Raw genomic sequence first — 21,089 nt, 5'->3', positions numbered from 1 at the left:
CCATCTCTATCTTTCGCTCACCAGTAAAGCATGTTACATGTCAGCTATGAAATCCCAAAGCTAAAATCAATTTGTAAGCGGTGACATTCACCCAAGAGATAAAAATTGTTATCAGCTATCAAAATCTTTTTATAAGGGTATCTGACAATCCTGTAATCTTGTTATTCAGCAGTCTTCGGAATCACCGATTTATCCATTAAGGAAGGTGACGTTACCCAGGTGAAGAGCATGTCTACAGGTCAACCTTTCATATGGAAATCTTTCCTGCAATAGGTTGTAATCTGCTAAATACTAAATAAGCACTTGCAAAAGTTATCATTGGTTATTAAGTTGCAAAAAATAACGAATGCAACAAACAAATATCTTGACAAACTTGATTCGTACCGGTGACAGTATAGTGTCAGCTATACAGGGAATTATATGTTGCACTTTAATGGTGAAAGTAGATAGTAAAAGATACAGCCGCTACTTAGAAATTTGTAATGGGGAAGGCTATGACATTGCATTGATTTTGACTTTGACAGATCGTGTAATTTTCCACAATCCTTAAGGCCCTATTACATTTAATGATTATCAGCTGTTAGGGCCGATAATCGTCCTGTGTAATAGAACACAACGATCAGACAACATGAACGATGTTGGCTGATCGTTGTAGTCGTTTGTCTTTCAACATGTTGAAAGACAAACGACTTATATAGCAGCGATCTGCTGCCGCCGCTCCGTGGAGAAGGAGCAGCATCAACAGACCACTGCTATATGCTATGGGCTGCCCGGATGATCTAGTGATCACCCAGGCAGCCCCCTGGCACCTCTCTGCAGCCCCCCAACTCCCACCCGCTCTTATCCGACGTGTATAATAGCGTTAGCGAGCGCGGAACAAGGAGCAAACAAGCTATGTGAGCGCTCGCTTGCTTCTCACAGTCGCCCCGTGTAATAGGGGCTTTAGCTTTGCTTTGGTCAATTTATTTGGTTTCCTCCTGTTTTGTAGCCACTTGCCTCCAGAAAGCACATTCTCCAAGCTGGACATACATGTTAATGGACATATTTGGGGGGGATACCTGCTAGCCCCTTTGCCCTGCAGTTATCTTGTGTTTGCAAGAAAAGCTTTTTTTTTTTTTAATGAAAAAAATTTTTTTTGAATGAAGTTTATTTATGGACTCATTTCATTCTGTCTTCAAATGGGTATTCTTATCCTACAAATTGCTGACAAATTGTGAGGGTATGGCATTGCTTCAATCGGTTGGGGTTTGACTAAAGAGCCCTCCAACGATTGGGTGAATGTAGGCATTGCAGTAGTTTCCCTTGAACAGCTGTGCAAGAACTACAGTCGTCTTGATTCAGTTCAATAGGGCTGCACTGCAGCTGCTTCTTTTTAAGGATTAGTGGGAATTTCAGAGATCAGACTGATTATAAAAGGATGACATAGCCTAGACGTGATGTGTTGTCTTTTGTGAAGATGATATACCCTCTAGTATAAAAAACATGGCATGGACATACTCTGCGTGTTTGCATTTTGGCCAGAGCCACAGTATATTGGTAATATTAGCATTGGACTGTTTGCCCTCCTATATTGCCAATAGCACCATGGCTCACTATCCTAAAATGGGGAATTTTACAACAAGAGGGTCCATCTGCTGTAAGGCAAGTACATGTAAACAGACCGTGTAAACAAGCTACAAGGTACATATGTTGATTTGTGTAGGACTCCCTTTCCTTCTGTACTTTCTTAATGGGACATGCATAAAGTATCAGAGAGTGTCTCCGATAGGATTTATGAGGTCATTATTTTGATCTCAAGGACATCCATGCAAGATATACAGCTGTGACCTTACTGTGTATATGGATTTTATGTCCTCTAACACCCCATTCAGGTGGGTTCTCTTTATTATTCATGATGCAATTGTTTGGCCAATGTATCCATTATTACCTGCTTTTTTTAAACAAACAAATCTTTATACAACAATTAAGCAGAAGAGCCTATTTCATCTCTATGGCAGGCCTCATAATATTCAGTTATGGTCAAAGTCAACTCTACCAAGAAGCATAGCTTACTTCAGTTCATCAAATGATTATTAACTAATGCAACTTATATAGGTTACATGTATGGCAACCTCCTGGGTCTAGTATCTTCGCAGGGAAGAAAAGCACACTATTTCTATTCTAGCACTAAGGGAGTCTTTACCCATTGCCTAATTTATTGTTGTGCTCTGGGACGTCTGTAAGTATCTCCTAAAACAGTGGCTATAAATGGTGAGTAATAAAGTACAAGTGAATCATAACATTTAATGAATTATAGTTTGTGCAGTAATTTAATCCCTGCGATTTCATGGATTGCAGATGCACACAGTCCATGAAATTGAGTCTCTCTATCGTTTACTTCCTGACTGTAACGAAAACAAAGGCTTCATGTACTGTAGACCAGTAAATGATATCTATGTTTCGTTGCAGCTGCCATTTTACAACAGAAGTGACCATAGAAATTGCAACCATATTGGTTGTCAGAATAAATTTTTCAGAAATTATAAAAATTTAATTCAGCATCAAGTGATAAAGGAACAACTTACCAAAAAGCTAATCTGAAAGTGACAACCAATACAGCTGCACATCTGTTGCAAAAAAATGGCAGCCAGAAGAAAAAATACAAATACAAAATAATTATCAAACCTTGTGTTAACATTATAATTGACAAGAACACGTTATTTATGTCCATATACTCTTTAAAAGAGAACTATCAGCAGGTTAGACGAATCTAACACACAAGGGAATGGGAGCACTGCCCCACCCCCATCCTGTGAGCCAGTCCACCCACTGCGTTGATTATCAGAAGGAGCTGGCCGGCTCACACTCTGGGGATGGGGCAGTGCTCCTTAGGGTCCTCTGGACCGAGAATTACACTGCTAACATCACAGGAACGGCACAGAGGAGGAGGGTAAGAGACATATCTTCCTCCACACTGCCCTGTGCATAATAGGGGGCTTTTAGCAGGGTAGACTTATCTAACCTGCTGATAGCTCCCCTTTAACAATAGAATTGAATTCTCTTTAACAATAGAATTCATAATGCAGATGATGTTAGTGTCCTAGCTTTACTGTAGCATTCTCATAATATCTTTTAAAATGTAAGATGGTAATTGCAATACAAGCTAGTCAGCAAAAGCAACCCCAATGAAAATGAATGGGACAAAGCATTGTGCAACAACTCTGCCTTTTATAAAAGGGGTACTCCAGTGGAAAAATGTTTTCAAATAAATTGGTGTCAGAAAGTTATACAGATTTGTAAATGGCTTTAATTTAAGACTCTCAAAACTTCCTGTACTTATTCTTTCCAGTCTGAGATGGTGATGTCTGCTGCCACGGATAGACTGGGAAAAAAAATCACCCCCTGTATATTGATAAAGTAATGGAAGACTTAAGATATTTAAATGGAAGTAATTTACAAATCTGTATTTTCTGACACCCCTAGATCTGATTTTTTTTCCTCTCTCCGGAATACCCCTTTAAGTGTCCAGATGCATGTAGTTCATTGTGAGTGTATATGATGGGGGGGGGGGGGGCAATTTATTTCTGTAAAACCTCACACTTAAAGGGGTTATCCAGCGTTTGCTAAAAAAAACTATTCATTCTTAGCTTGCTATGAACTTAACATACCATTGTATCAGAATGATTCATCGCCTGGCCATGTCATCACCCATCATCCTCTGCACTTGTTATTCACGCCCAAGTGCTGGAATTCTTTGCCCACATCGACGGCCCCTCAGGCTAATTATTCTGCCCACATTACTCCCTGTCACTTGTACACGCCCCCGCAGTTAGAATGGGGATACAGAGGAGGTAGAGAAGAGGTGGATGGAGGAGGTTTAGGGGAAGAGATAGAAGGGGGAGTGGATGTGATTGGGGGTGGATTTGGCGCTGGAGGAGGGGGATGTACTATTCTGAGACGGGTCCGTCCACCTCCCGGTCAGGAAACCAGGTCAGCGAGGAGGTAGTGGTGTGCTGGGCTACCCCGCTGGAGGCTCCTGCTGCAGTGGATTGTGGACCGGGACGCAAGGAACGCACAGAAGGAAGTTCGCATGCCCAGAGCGTACCATGTGATTGGCTGAACTTCCGTGGCTAACTTCAGCCAATCACTGCAGGAGGGGGGGGTGCTCAAGCAAGAAGGAGGCGGTGATGAGGATGTCGCCGTGATTACACATGGATTGGACTACAGAGATGACGCGTTGTCTCGAAATGACGGAATAGTGACGTAGCGGTGGTCGACAGTTATAGGAGAACTATAAAAAGAACTAACTTCCGGCGGTGAGTCAATCATACAAAAACGGGGCCAGGCAATGCAAATATGTAAACAATGTATATTACAACCTTATATAACTTTTGGTTAGGCAGTGTAAGGTATATAATTTTGTAAAACCGGACTACCCCTTTAAGGTATTCTTACATTTACAACCCTTACCCTACCTTTTGAATTCCTGTTTGTATGTCATTTATTAAATGCAACAATTCACCTTAGCCATAACTACAGAATAGTATGACTTTAAAGAACAGTCAATTACTGTATATTGAATGGTGCTCTCTGTCAGATATGATATATTATTAGAGGTATAGAAAGTATTCACAAGAACTGTACCAAGAGCCTGCTACATGCTCCTCATACACAAACTTAATCTTTATTACTTAAACTTATCACTAGAGATAAGCGAGCCAAGCTGCCCAAACCCAGATTCATTCTGAACTTTGCAAAAAGTAAAACAAATAAAAAAAGTTATTCTCACCTGTCCGCCCTTATTTTCATTCCTGAAACAAGATTAACAGCCAGCTCAACCAATCACAAGCTGACTGGGATAGAACAGCACTTCGACCTGAGATTGGCTAAGCAAGCTATTACTCTCCAGTCAACAGTGATAGTCTGGTCAGCAGTACTCCCCATAGGAGTGGAGACATGTGAGTATAATCAGCGGCTCGGGGGAACCTACCGAACCAAACCTTTGACAAATTCGCTCATCTCTACTTATCTCTTAAAGCTTACATTTGTGCATGAGCAACTTTATATAAACCTATATTTGATTTTTGATGAGTTGGTCACTCATTAGTACCACTTAAAATGCTCATCAGTGTCATAATGGCCTTCTTAAAAAAGATTAGCCCCTCCCCCCCCCCGTTAGTTATTTTAATTACATAAACTATTTGATGTTTGAAATGTTGTATATATTCAATAACAGTGATTTACTGCACTATATTGTACCCATGTGAGACAATTATTAGAATAATAGAAGAAAGAGTCTGTAAAGTAGCTCTCTCATAGTCCCTTTGACTATCTTTAAAAGTTGTTCTGAGAGAGCTACTTTGTACCTGGGCACAATACTACCCTCCTATTATTCCCACCCCTCCCATCATCCTGCCATGGAGGGGTGGGGGAGACAACCCAACAAAAAAAAGAAAAAAGAAAAGAGAGGGAAGAAAAAGAGAGAAGAGGGAGGTATTACATAGTTTTAACGAGCATGTCCATTGGCACCCCTTTGCCAACCTCGCCAAAATCGGCCAAACTTTGCATCTCCCCTCTCTCCCTTTCCCATATACCAGGCATACCCATATTGTTTTATTAGCGCAACTGAGGGGGCACTCTCTGCAAACCTATTTCTTAAGATTACTAGTCTAGCATTTCATTATTTTGATGCAGTACCTGATCTATTTTTTGACTGCATCAAAAATGCAATTCAGCTGCAATGTGAGAATAGGAGATTACTCCTTAGTTTTAGCTTATTTCTGGAATTATAAAGACATTAATGACCGATAAGTAAAGAGGTAACTGGGGCTTAAGGGAGAAAAAGTCATTTTATTCTTGACTATTATTTCGTATATTTCAGACCTTTGCTTACGCCTGCAAGCTGTGCTTTTAGTTATTATTATCACTTCCGTTATTATTTTTCACCCCTTCATACATGGAATAAAGGGAGTAGGAGAATGTGGGACCTAAATACTTGCAGACCAATGCTCCTTTTCAGATAGCCTGGATATATTCCTCTTTAATTTCCTTTCTAGTGGTTGGTCTCCCTGCTGGAAGTTTCTTTATAATCGGATAAGCAGCGGCTGGCGTTAATATGTTGATTATCTGATTAGAATGTGATGACTGCTGTGTGACAAAATAAAAAAATGGTCAGGGAAAGATAATTAAGAATATGAACTTATTTCTTATTTTTTTTAAAGCAAAGGAACTGAATTTTGTTGAAAAGGATAAAAAGCTAAAACCAATACAGTCATAAAGGAGTAATATGTAGTAGGAGTTTACAGAGTCAAAAGTCTCAGGACACTCTTTTATTTGAGAAACAAAAGGGAAAAGAACATATCTAAATATCCCTGCAAGTAATGGGTTAGGGGGCCTGTTTTTAAGTTATGTCTTCAACATGGGCGCCATTTTGAAAGCTGCCAAAATTGATCACAGGCAAGTTATTCCAATGGAAAAATTGGTCATGTAGCATATCAGACTTGTGTTGACCATGTGAATATATCAATACACCAAAACGTCACCTTGGGTAATGCCAAGCTCAAGCTGAGCCTCTTTCGGGAATTCATGTCATTTAATTCTCTTTCAGTAACACAATTCTTTTTGTAAAATAAAGTGGAAATCACCAGTATCCATTTTCTGGTGGATTCAGTGTAGATGTCATGGCTTGAATACAAAAGAAGGCAATGTCATTAGCGTAAACAGAGCCTTTGTTCTTCTCCCGGCCAAGGTGCAGAGATATTATAGACCTAGATGACGTGGTTTCATTGAAATAACATCAGGTTCAGTCAATTTGTTTTCATTGACCTCAATTTATAGGGGTCATCTGGATATTAATTTTACTAACTGTATGTGCTAAGCATTTAATGTCTAATAGTAGCATGCACAAAATGACCTTTCTTAGCCTAAATGAATGAGTAAAATGGATGTAGACTTCTCCAAATTGGAGGCTTCCCTCCCTCTTTTCCATCGAACTGACAGATTTTCAAAGAATATCTTGTTTGGCCAGATGGAAAATAATCAGCATAGACGGAGGATGCACAATTTATTTCCACACGGTATTAACAATGTGACAAGTCGGAGGTAGCATCACAAATCCAGCATATGTTTCCCTAATTAGCGGAAATAAATTATGTGTACACTGTTAAACATTGGAAAAATTCACCAACTGCTGGATGAAAAAGGAGCCAATGTGTTACATCAAGAGTATGAATGGAGAGGCATAGTCACCTTGGTTATTGCATCTGTGCTTGCCTAATAATAATAATACTTACAGTATTAGCCAGATACACATTATTAGGATTAATAGAATAAAGTCTGTACAATATGTCTTGCTAATGTATTTGTTAGGTATTTTAAATATATGTATATATATATATATATATATATATATATATATATATATTATATATATTTTTTTTTAATCTTACACAACCCTTTTAGTATGAAAGAGGTATTCTGGGATTTGGACTTTTAACAAAGAAAGCAGTGACATTAAATAAAATCTGTTAGCTACAATTCACATTCCAAACTTCTGACACTGTTAGATAGCTGTTAGGTCAAGAAGACACATGATACCTTTCATTTATTTGTCTGTGCTTCCAGAATGTAGAAAATTTTTTTTATTCTATAGTATGAAGAGTGAAAGAGGCTTTCCTAAGCTCCCGAAGTGCAGCAAGCTGTAACACCTCCTCCTATCTCCCCCTCCCATACCTGACCCTGCTTGGCATTTAGATTCCAGGTGTCAATTAAGCAGGAAGGGGGAGAGGGGAGGTATTCCAGCATGCAGCTATTAGGAAAGCCTCTTTGACTCCTTGTACCTGAGATTAAGAGAATTTTTCTACATCCTGGAAGCACAGCTAGATTTATAAAAGGTACCATGTGTTCACTTTACAGCTATCTAACAGTGTCAACTAGAGATGAGCGAACCGGGTTCGAGTTCGAGTCGTTCCGAACCCGAACGTTCGGTATTTGATTAGCTGGGGCTGCTGAACTTGGATAAAGCTCTAAGGTTGTCTGGAAAACATGGATACAGCCAATGACTATATCCATGATTTCCACATAGCCTTAGGGCTTTATCCAAGTTTAGCAGTCACCGCTAATCAAATGGCGAAAGTTCGGGTTCGGATCGACTCGAGCATGCTCGAGGTTGGCTCATCTCTAGTGTCAACAGTTTGGAAAGTAAATAACAGCCATTCCATCAGCCATAATGGCCATTCCATCAGCCACACAGGCCTTTTCCCGTGTGTCATGATGTCATCACAACTCGGGGGAAAATGCCTTTCGATGGGGGTCCTGCGGCTGATCCTGCCGCTCAACACAGGCACGGGGAGAGGTAAGTCCGTACTTGTAATCAATTTCCCCCATGCCCCTGCCTTTTGTAAGCTTTTATAATCCGCCAGTCTTCTCCTTTAAACACTAAGGGATGTAACAGTTGGTAGCACACTACAAAGTGATAAAAAATTGCCTGCGTGCAAAACCTTGGGCAACATAGAGCTTGGAAGATAAACATGGTTTTGTAACTTGCAAACAGCCATTAGCTAAGAGACAGGTATCATTTATTTTATCTCCCTATTATATATCTATCAATGTCCGCAGCTCTAAAGGCCATATAAGATGGCCTGACCCACACTGTAAGAGAGCACCAATCTGCAGTTTGTTTATTTGAGAAGCTTACTAGATATAAGCCATCTTTAGGAATAGGAGTCCAGTCTGTTAATTAGGGGTCTGGTCTAATGTCTAAAAAATGTATTTAGAGGTCTGTGTTGGGGCCTGAACTAATACCTAATAAAGCTGGTGTATTACTTATCATTTTTGGGGAAAAATAAATTGGTACAGGTTCCCAAAAACAAGAGTTTTTCAATGGGGGTCCCTATCTTTCTATCTATCTATCTATCTATCTAGTTATCTATCTATCTATCTATCTATCTATCTATCTATCTATCTATCTATCTAGTAGCAGAGAGGAAGCAGCACTGCTAATAATCTGTATGTCTTGGTGTCTGTGGATCTAGATCTTGACCTCAGATCGGAGGGGATATATAGCAGAGAAACCGAGATATTCCAACGTAGAATAAGGAGAATAACTGTGCTTTATTTTTTATTTTATTTGAACAAATAAAGCAGTTATTCACCTAATTCTTCGTTAGAATGTCTTGGATTCCTTTCTATATATCTAGCTATCTATGTAATATACTGTATATACATTTATATGTGAACTGGGCTGTCATACAAAAACACTCTAAGCAGTCAATGACCTGCCAACAGTGTGAGTCTCTGACACAGCAGAGCCCTCACAAGCGCTAAAATGGTTAACAGACTCTGTTGCTGTTAACTTGGGGATGGGAAGTGTCTTCAATTACTAGACAGAACGGCCCTATTTCACGGGCCGACTTGAGGAGCAAACGAGCACTCTCAGGGCTCGTTTGCTCCTCGTTCCCCGCTCACTGCTGCCACCGCTATTTCACGCGGCAGCAGCGATCGGGTGAGTTTGGGGAGGGCCAGGGGGAGCTGCCCGCTAGATCATCTGGGCAGCCCATAGCATACAGCAGCGTCTGCTGCCGCCGCTCCTATTCCACAGAGCGACGGCAGCAGATCGTTGCTGTGTCATTCAACATGTTGAAAACCAAATTACTGCAACGATCAGCCGACATGAACGATGTCGGCTGATTGTTGCCTTCTATTCCATGGGACGATTATCGTCCGGTAATCGTTCCGTGGAATAGGGCATTTAGTCATGCTCCAAAGAGAAAGGTACCACAGAGAAGCAGGTGAGTGGCTGGAACAGGACAACACAGCAATAAAAAAAGCCTGAGCGATGTTCGTGTAATACTTTTTTATATCTGATATAATTTTTCTTTCATTAGTAATAATTTTAAAGTCATGAAGGTTGTATGTGCGTGAGGCTTTCTTACTGCTCTGTGCCTCCTCCTTTAGCCCACAGTCTAACTCAACCCAGCCAGTTAAAGGTGTTATCCAAGCTTAGAAAAATATGGCCACTTTCTTCCAGAAACAGCACCACTCTTTTCTCCAGTTTGGGTGGGGTTTTGCAATAAATGGAGCTTAATTGCAAAACTACACCCAAACTGGAGAAAAGAGTTGTGCTGTTTCTGGAAGAAAGCAGCCAAGTGTTTTAAAGGAGAAGTCCCACGAACTCTAAAATCAGCAGGCAAGTGCAGAGGTGGGGGTGGGGGGAAATAACACACAAGTAAACTCACCCTTCCTTGTGCCCCAGTCACTGACTGGAGGAGTGGGCAATTGCTTTGCTGGGCAATGACATTGCTACTGGAAGAGTTGGGTACATGACGTACCCAGTTTCCAGCTGAAGATGATAGACGGCGGTTGTGAACAGGACCTTGAAACAGTCAGTGGAGACACAGGGACGGGTGAGTTCACTTGTTTATTTTCTCACCCACCACCACCGATTTTAGTGTCCGTAAGATTTCCTCTTAAAAACCTGGATAACCCCAAAAATACCTCAAACAGCAGTGTATATAACATTTATATAATAAAACAGTATATCACAATATAAGTTACAAATAGAAAATAAAATGAGTTGCCCAATGTAAGTATTTCTTTACTTTCAGCATTCTAGTTTTATATATCTTAAGATCTACTCTTCCTGAAAAGCTGACAGATGGAAATATTGAACAATGTTCCCCATAGAAATCTTATTTAAAATGTATTTAGAACATATGGTGAGACATAAACATTTTTGTGCAAAGTCATCAAATAAAAGAATGAATATAATTTTTTGTCAAAAAACTTTTGTTTTGTGCCCTGACAAAGAGTGTAGTTTCTAATGACTAAGGGATAGGGCAGAGCTTGGGATTTGTTAGAGAGCTGTCTGGTGGATATTTTTAAATGGGGGCAGACTGGGTTAGAAAAATGAATAAGAATGACCTCATTGGCTCCCTGATGCGGTCATTCTGACACTATTTGATTCCCCATTGGTCCCCATTTCCTGATCCTATTTTGATACACACTTAGTAGAAAATGTCTGTTCAGTCAGTGACTGGACATAGGGGGCAGGGGTCGATTAACTTTACCATAGGCCCTGGCCTGTTCACCAAGCTTGGACCCTTCCCCCCCACACACACACTTTAACTATGGCAGCACTAGCATGGTGTTCATAGTACTGGATCAATAATGTCATATTTACCATGTACCTGTAACATTTTATCAAAATGATAATTAGGCAGCACTGTGTCCACTTTTCATTTTCTAAATTATTTATTATATTTTAAATTTAGTGCCAAAATATCTTAACAGAGGCGCCATTGTCTCAGCTCCCTGCTGTTTGTACCTTTGAATTAGGAGGCTGAGCTTTCTGATCCATCTCCAGCTTCAGACCCAGTTTAATGTTATTCTGTGGTGCATGGCTGGAGAAAGGTGTCATCGATGGGTTAAAGTATGAAATAATGTTTTAACCCCCTCCCTCTCAATTCAGTTCAAAACATTATTCAAGACCTCAACCAGACCCCTAAATACAGACACTGTACCCCAGAATTAATTCAGACCCCAAATTACAGCAAGATACTGCCATTCCTTACACACACACACTGCTCCTATGACCCTGCTCTCTTGTGTCCCTACCCTCACACTATTATTCCTCCTCCATAGTCCAAACTGTAAATGACCTGTGGTGACATCATAGTCACATGTTTAGGTCCTTCGGTATGTTCGCTAATGTTACTGCATTGTGGCTGCAGTTTTTCCCTGATTTGTGCAAAAAAAAGTTTTTATTTTTCTGTTTTTCCAAATCATGGCAGAACTGTAGCCAGGAAACAATATACCACTAAAAGTATGTCTGTTTGGGTGGCCATGGGCCCACAGGAACTCAGGGATCGGGCTACCGCCCAAAACCGAACTGTTCTAATCCACTACTTATAGGGGGTACCAACTTTGGCTACTGCTTGGCTGAGCTAGCATTTCTAGAATGCCAAGATACACCAGTAGGAATTGGAGTTTAGCAATGGGCAGTAGCCCGGGGTGGTAAGGTGGATAACGACCTTCAAAAAAAAAAAAAAAAAAAAAACACCTTACCTACCCCTGTTTAGAAAAGAAGCATCATGTCAGGCATCTTAATGCAAGTAGGGCTTCATTTTATATTTACATTTTACTGGTTCTGTTCCATCAAATTTAGATATATTTCATTTTGCTGTATATAAAAGAATGATTGACTAATAATAATATTTTTTTATATAATGTAAGTCAGTTGGAAACAGATTGTGCTGTATGGCGTGCAGCAGTATCAGTTTTTAGCATCTGTATTAAACATGTACATGAAACATAAATGCAGTGTGAACCCAGCCTAAAGCAGTACCATCATAATAATAGCACAGTAGAATTTCATGTCTATTTGCCCACATATATATATATATATATATATATATATATATATATATATATATATTCATGATGCATGCTACAGACCAATACTTAAAGCAAGTCATGTTATATAACTCATAAGCATGCAACAAATCTGCAAAATGTTCAGTGGAACTCACTTATTGTGCACGCGCGATGCATGTTTAAAAATCTCATTTAGAAAAATTGATTTCCCAAGTGTTTCAGATGCAGCAAATGTAGAACTGAAAAAAAAAAAAAAAAAAAAAAAAAAAAAAGATGAGATTATTCTTCTGCTGTTCTGGGACATTACAGGGATGGAAACAAAGGAAATTCACACAACGCCAAGTGATATGAAGATATGCAGGTTCACATTATGCCAACCTAGCATTTTCTAACTGGTATTATGCAACTTGTTTATTCCTTTCTGTCCTTAAAATAGCTTACAGTGGCAAAGTTACAAAGCAACTAACTTTCTGCAGTATCTTCCTTGGCTCCAAGGGTAATGGCACATTAGGTATCTGACAGCAGTGGTACAACTGTCAAAGAGTAAAGCAGGCTTTCCAGAGAATGCTCAGGTGGTGAATATAACCCTTGTACAGATCCCTGCCGCCTGCTCAGTCTCCAGTGAACAGAATAATAGCTGATAAATTGACAGGGGTTGCAGACAAAAAAAGTAACCCAATATGCTATCACTGGACACTACCTGTTTTCAGGGCCGGGACAAAGAGTAGGCAGGGGTAGGCGATGGCCTAGGGCGCAAAACTACAGGGGGCGCAGTCTGGATGGGTAATTAATTTTCTTACCCATCCATCCTGTCCCCCGCTCGCCCGCCAGCCCACCCTGCACTGTAACCAGGGCCGCATTGACGGGAGTGCTGTAGGGGCCAGGTGACTCACAGAGAGGGGACGGTGCTGCTGGCTGTATACTGCATTGCTTAGTGAGAAGAACAGACTTTTACAGAGCTGTCCTTCTCACTAGGATGCAGTCTGGGGTCGTGCTCCCTCCCCTGTCAGCAGTCTGTAGGTCTCACCGGCTCTCACCTCATGGCTTCAGTCTCCTGTCTGTGCAGGACAGGAGGGGGAGGGGCGAGAGAGCATAGTGCCGGTGAGGAGGACGACAGAGGAGCTGCAGGTGCTGGGAAGATAGAAGGAGATCCCTCATGAAATGTAAGTGCCTGCATGGGAATGTGTGTGTGAGAGTGGATGTATGCATGTATGTGTGAGAGTGAGTGAGTGAGTGTATGTGTGTGTATCCCTCCCAGTACTTGCTGGCAGTTGTAGTGTTGTCACAGGTTAGCTGTCAGCCTGTGACAACACTACAACTCCCAGCATGTACTGACAGCTTGCCTGTGACAACACTACAACTCCCAGCATGTACTGACAGCTAGCCTGTGACAACACTACAACTCCCAGCATGTACTGACAGCTAGCCTGTGACAACACTACAACTCCCAGCATGTACTGACTCCCAGGATCCCAGTGCATGCTGGGATTTGTAGTGTTGCCACAGGTTTGTAGTGTTGCCACAGGTTGCCAGTACATGCTGGGAGTTGTAGTGATGTCATAGGCTGTCAGTGCATGCAAGGAGTTGTAGTGTTGTCACAGGTTAGCTGTCAGCCTGTGACAACACTGCAACTCCCTGCATGTACTGACACAACACTCATCCATACCGGTACTACTACACCCCTTATCTATACCTGAACTACTACACCCCTTATCTATACCTGAACTACTACACCCCTTATCCACTTTACCTCCACTACTACACCCCTTATCTATACCTGAACTACTACACCCCTTATCCACTCTACCTCCACTACTACACCCCTTATCTATACCTGAACTACTACACCCCTTATCCACTCTACCTCCACTACTACACCCCTTATCTATACCTGAACTACTACACCCCTTATCTGTACCTGAACTACTACACCCCTTATCTGTACCTGAACTACTACACCCCTTATCCACTATACCTCCACTACTACACCTCTCATCTATACCTGTACTACTACACCCCTTATCCACAATACCTCCACTACTACACCTCTCATCTATACCTGTACTACTACACCCCTTATCCACAATACCTCCACTACTAAACCCTACCTAAATGGAGGCACAAAGAAGATCTCCTATACTGTATGGGGGCACATATTTGGCAAACCAATTTATATGGGGTGCGTTGAGGGCTTGTCTACTACATGGGGGCACAGGGGGAGCACTGGCACAGTGGGAAGCAATACAGTTGCTGTCTCAAACCTTCCCCGCTGCTGTGTGATCCCGTGTCTTGCTAAAAAACATTTTTATCCCAGGGAGGTGGGTCTGTGACAATGTCTGTGCACGCCCTGCTCTCTGGCCACTGCTGTATCTTCAAGCTGCCACGTCCTCCAGAATAAGTGACAGCTGGAGGAGTGGAGACGACCTGAAGATGCAGCAGCCATAGAGCAGGGCGTGCACAGACATTGTCACAGACCCACCTCCCTGACACTCTCAACCTGTGATAAAAATGTTTTTTAGCAAGGCACCGGATCCCACTGCAGTGGTGAAGGCATGTACAGTATGTGTTGCAGTAAAATGATAGAATCAGTCGTTTGTTTTTCAACATGCTTGAAAGACAAACGACGCAACGATCAGCCGACATGAACGATGTCGGCTGATCGTTGCCTACTATTCCACAGGACGATTATCAGCCGAATATGGCCCGACAATCGTTCCTTGGAATAGGGCCTTTAGGGAAACTGACCGCCGATTCTGATATCTGATTCGTTAAGGATATTCACAAAACAACAAAATGGCAGACGTAAATGCTGTGTGAAGCGTCACTGGGTGGTAGAAAGGGATTAACCATAATCCCTTGTGCCTCTCCAGTAAGCGGCAGGCCCGGCTGCTTCGCTCATCTCTGTTTGTTGTAGAAGGACCTGAAATAAGTTCCCCATTACCTTCTAGGTACAACATGTGCCAAAATACGTGCTGGATAAAGTTTTCATACACAAAGCCAAACTCCTTTTTCTGAAGAAGCCGGATTTGTCAGGGAAATTATATTTTACTGATGAAAATATTTCATTTACATGCTGGAAATAAAACTCGTTTTGTAGGTCTCATGAGTGAAAACGTTTTATTTACTCCCCAATGTATTTAATTTGATTGTTCTTCTACTTTAGCGTTTTACTACTTCTAATCAGTTGTGACCTGCTGTCAGATCATACTTCCTGCATTCTGCATATATCCCCTCGGACATAAAAGCTATTCCTATTGCTTGCTCTTACCTAGTTACAAGTGTCTTTTCCTGGTTTATAACATTATTTAGACAGGCCCTGACAAAGTCATTTATTGTTACCATTTTGCTGAGCTGAGTCATCACTGATGGCTAGAACATTCTATTCATTTATTATTTCTTCCGGATTCATTGTGGGAATATTCCAGCTCTCTGCTGAAACGCAGCAATATGCCACAGTATAAATAGAGATAATTATAGCAGGAAAAAAAAAATCACTTTTATTTCATCACATAATTTATGTTAACAGGTGTATGAAAACACTTGAGCTTTATATGATGTGATTCATGTTTTATCTATTTCAGTACTCATTCAGGTATCTGAGCTGCTGGAAATGAATAGTCGAAATATTAATCTGTTTAGTTACTATTACTGAGTGCAAATATACTAGCTGCATACTGTCTGTACTAATAGCTAAGAGAAAGAGGCAGTGAGTGTAGTACAGATATGAAGGTCTACCTGTAAAGTCTATAGGCATAGACCATTTGTTTCATAAGAAAGGAATGAACAGCTCAGAAACAGGATTTAAAGAGTCTCTGTCATAAAAAATAACTTTCAACAAGTTATCAGGCATATCAAAAGTTATTGATCGCAGCAGGTCTCACTGCTGAGACCCACTGTGAACAGAAGGTATAGACGGGGAGAGGGAGTCAAGGGGTCAAGGGACTCCCCAGTCACTCTCTATTTCTGACAATGTAGCCATACACTGTCAGAATTAGTCAATGAGAAGATGCAATTAGGCAGTGGATTGTGCTGCTGTCGTACCTCCCCCCCCCAAAAAAAAAAAAAAAAAAAAAAGAAAAAAAGAAATCTGGCTATATCTCCTGATCACAGCTGGTCTTACCAGTGAGTCCCACTGCAATCAAAAACTTTTGACATGCATGATGATATGTGCAAAGTTATTTTTCATGACAGTGACTTTAAGAAAAGGTAAAAACTGTGCAGCAGCAAGATAATCATTGGTGATAAATTATCACAGTAATGAGTACAATCACAATAACGTTATTTCTAAAAGAACAATGCAGTATTGGTTTTTAAATGATAATTATATTAGGCCCTATAAAGACTGTTGCACAACTATGGCGGAGTATATCTATATGTCACAGTGAACTATAGAGTCAATTATATTGGCAGGATAAGTAGAACAGTGACTTTCATCCTGTTATTAGATGTACTTCACTATTTTGCCTTCTCGGGGCTGTATTACATGGAGCTCTGGCACTGTATCAATGAAGCTAAAATATAGTATCATCCTATGGAGCTACTATAACAAATATTGATCTGTTCTCTCTAATTTCTTGGTCTGTTTGATAACCTGAGGCACAAAATACTCGGGAGAAGATTGGTTAGTTTCATGTTGTTTTTAAGTGGGTTTTTTGTCATCTGGAAAGCCAGAGGCTGAAACATCAGCAATTAACTAAGCAATTTAAGTAGAAGAAATAAAAGATGAGCAGCTATAAAACAAATAAAGTTATCCACCGAGTTCATTCTTCCTGTCACAGTAACTTTACCTGAATTCAAATCAGTCTGCAAAAAAACTTACCATAAGGCCCCATTCTTATCATGGGTACTCTCTTCCATGGGTATGCGTCAGAATAGTATTCTGCAGCATAGGTTTCAATAAACCAAACATAGTCTTCTTGTGACTACATGTATTTTGCTTTAGGCCATGTTCACACTATGTAAAAACAACGGCCGTATTTCTTAACAACAGGCATTATTTCTGAATGGGCGTCATTTGCACAACAATGGCTGTAGCTATGGAATATTTTTTGTTACATAGTGTGAACCTATTGCACAAATCGATTATTGGCACAATGTCAGCTGATCGTTGTCTTTCAACAGGTTGAAACACAAACAATCAGCCTGGCAACGATCTGCTGCTGCCGGTCCGTGTAATAGAAGTGGTGGCAGCAGACCATCACTATCTTCTATGGGCTGCCTGGATGATTTAACGATCACCCAGGCAGCCCTTCCCCGAGAGCCCCCCCCCCCCCCCCCCCCCCCCGCAGCTCCCCCTGCTCTCCTGCTCCTACCTGCTCGCTGTCAGCGCGAGTGAGTGGGGAATGAGAAGCAAGCAAGTTGTGATCTGACAGGTCGGCGCTTGCTTACTCCTCCTCCGCATTGTGTAATAGGGGCTTAACACAAGAATACATTTGATTGTTGGATAGAGAAGCGTAGTAGTCGACACCATTTATAGATTGGTGCATGCTCTCCTGACATCTTTGATCTCCTTGTGGTAATTATCACAGCTAGATAGACATTTAGCTCTCCACAGTTTCACCAATGGTGAAAGTGATAGTCTAAGATGCTACCAACTTTGTGTTCTACCTGTTATTGGATGACAGTAAAGTATATTTGAATGGGCTTGGTGCAGCAGGTGACATTCCTCACAATCGTCTGGTAACCTACTGAATTTTTTAAAGTAAAGGAATAATTAACCCCTTAGTGACCAACATGCGTTTTTACACTGTCACTGTCATATAACTTTCAAAATCTAAATTAACAGTAGATGTGATATAAAGCAAGTTTGCAATTCATTGCAACACATTCATTGCAATACATTCATTATTTTTTTTAGTTATCATGGAAAACATGGCACTTCCTGTTTTCTGACTTTTTTTCTCAAAAAAACAGGAAACAGTCAGAAAAACAGGAATCAGCCATCTGAGCGCTCACAGAGAGAAGGCAGTCAAGTGATTGATGGGCACATTGAGCTATGACTCTCTGTACTGGCCGGAATTCCTGTGTTTAGTCTTTTTTTTTCTGCCTTCAGGAGACTCGACCTGGATTACTGTTAAGTACAGCTTTGTTTTACAGCATGATACTAACAAAAAAATTTATGAATGTAAATTGCAAACCTCTTGTCAGGCACCGGACAGCAGGGACAAGACAAGACAGTGAGCCCTGATGCTGAACCCACCAACTGTCCCTACCTACTTGCCTCAAACGGCCCTAGGCAGCCTTGGACAACCACAAAGGCGGTCCCTGCACTAGTTTAGATAGGTGCACGCAGAACAAGACAGACAAACACAATAAAGAATAGTAAACAGTCCGGGTCACAACAATCGAGGAACAAAAGTGGAGGTCAAAGATCAGGAGATGCAAAAAAAAACAGAAGACACTAGCAGGCAGAGACAAAGTCAATAACCAGCAATGAGTGCACAGACTGGGGTAAGTTATATAGGAGGCCAGGGTTCTGGTCCAGAACGTAATTGCACCATCCCCCTGGTCTCCAAGCACAGACACCTGACAACAAAACAAATCCACTAGCAGGAAGACCTGCCAGTTACAGTAGAACTAAAACACAGATTAACCATGAAACGAAAAATTCCATCCAGGGCTTCAATAAAATTATGGTAGCTTTATTGGGTTATCACAAAAAAGAAAAAAAATAATAATAATAATAATAAAAGATAAAAACACGCCGACGCGTTGCAGGGTTAAAACCCCTTAATCATGGCCATGATTAAGGGGTTCTAACCCTGCAACGCACGGCGTGTTTTTATCTTTTATAATTATTATTTTTTTTTTCTTTTTTGTGATGACCCAATAAAGCTACCATAATTTTATTGAAGCCGTGGATGGAATTTTTCGTTTCATGGACTTTCCGGGTTGCGGCCCGCAATACAGCCAGAACGTGCTTCACCTCCAGGAGGTCCACACACACCTGCGCTAATTGTGGCTATCAAGGGTGAGCTGACATATTCTCCTTTTATACAGATTAACCATGACATGGCCAGACAGAATTCAGCAAATGCATTTGGGTGTGTCCACCAAACCAAGTGAACAGATAAACCAGTGTTCAAGAAACTGCAAAACAAAACACAGAAACAGAAAACGAGAAATTCAGCGCCTTCTCGGCCGTACAGCACGAGCTGAGGGGCGCATCACGCTCCGCAAAGATACCATCCTGACACCTCTTTTATATCACATTTACTGTTGATTTAGATTTTGAAAGTTATAACAACAGTGACACTTTAAACTGTTACATCTCGCCGTCAAATCATGACTGCAGCATGTAACAGGCTCCCTGGATTACCTTCATAAATTCAACAAACAAAATGCTAGTGCATGTAATTGAAAGGCTAGGACCACACTGTGTTTTTGTTGAAAAAAAAGAGGATGGTAAAAACGGATGCAGCTGTATGATATCCGACAGGAATCGATTTACATTGAATTATACTATAAAAAATAAAAAAAAACAGATTGAAGCGATTGCTTTTTAAAGGGAAAAAAAAATCTTAACATATACAAAAACATAGTTGACCATGGTTTTCTGTACATTAAAATGAAGCAGACTTTTAAGCGGATGCAAAAAAGCAACCTAGCCTAAGCAAGCCATTGTCATGCCAGACAAAGTATATGATTAACAAACCTTCACGATATAATTATTTTAATACTTCATCTGGGACTTGTAGATACCTCCTTGTTGACATCCATAATAATAATTATAAATATTCTCAACATTATTGTACAGAATCCAAAGTCACGTCCTATAAATACTTCAGCTAAAGGGCAAACTTGCAGACATCTTGCTGAGCTTATTTTAAGTGATAGACAAGACAGATTGAGTCATTTGTCAGTGAAATTAAACTTGTAGAATACCTAGAGTGTGTCTGTCACTGCTAGCAATTAACATTTTACTGGGAGAAGTTGTACGCCGTTTCTAAGGAGATGAGACGTATAGGAAGATTGCGGAATTACTCTTGGAGATATTTTCAGCCCCATGTTGCAGCTCACTGACTGTCGCCAGAAATAGTCATTATTTCATAGGGAACTGCAATCTCATGAAGCTAATTAATTGTGTCAGTGTGGCGTAAATTGAATAAGAACACATTCAATAATGTATGGATGTGCTCACTATTATCATATATATAGTATATTAGTAATATCCCATTCAATAACAATTCATTTGCATCAATCTTGCGCTTGGTTTGGCAATGCCTTATTTAACAGTGGACTGACATTTTTATACTAGTCTGAATTGCAGTGTATATTAATGTTATATCAATGTTATTCCAGGGATATATCAGTTATGGGAATATTTTTTAATTGTATTAACATAATAATTCAGATTTGTGTATAATAACAATCTACCTCCAGTTCTAATCAGCTGTCAAACAACTGCCTATATGCTAATATACAGCATAGCAGTTAGACTTCGGCCTACTTCCTCCAATTTCTCCATGCCATACCATGACTGGATAACACTGCTATACCACCATAACCTGACTGGATAACACTGCCATATCACAACATACCACCATATTTTGACTGGATAACACCACCATACAACATCCCACCATATCCTGACTGGATAACACCACCATACCACCATATCCTGATTGGATAACACCACCATACCACAACATACCACCATATTCCAACTGGATAACACCACCATACCACCATATCCTGACTGGATAACACCAACATACCACAATATCCCACCATATCCT

At 40.6% G+C, this 21,089-nt stretch overlaps 1 protein-coding gene across 1 annotated transcript in view; it reads left to right on the top strand.

Annotated features, from left to right (window-relative positions):
* The window catches only part of DOCK2 (dedicator of cytokinesis 2), a 478,101-nt gene that overhangs the window by 255,760 nt on the left and 201,252 nt on the right, over positions 1-21,089 (top strand). The gene's annotated exons all lie outside the window — the stretch shown is intronic.

Source organism: Dendropsophus ebraccatus, chromosome 1 (genome assembly GCF_027789765.1).
Source record: "Dendropsophus ebraccatus isolate aDenEbr1 chromosome 1, aDenEbr1.pat, whole genome shotgun sequence".
NCBI classification, from domain to species: domain Eukaryota; kingdom Metazoa; phylum Chordata; class Amphibia; order Anura; family Hylidae; genus Dendropsophus; species Dendropsophus ebraccatus.
Note: the sequence above shows the minus strand (reverse complement) of the source record. Positions and strands in the feature narration are given on the sequence as shown.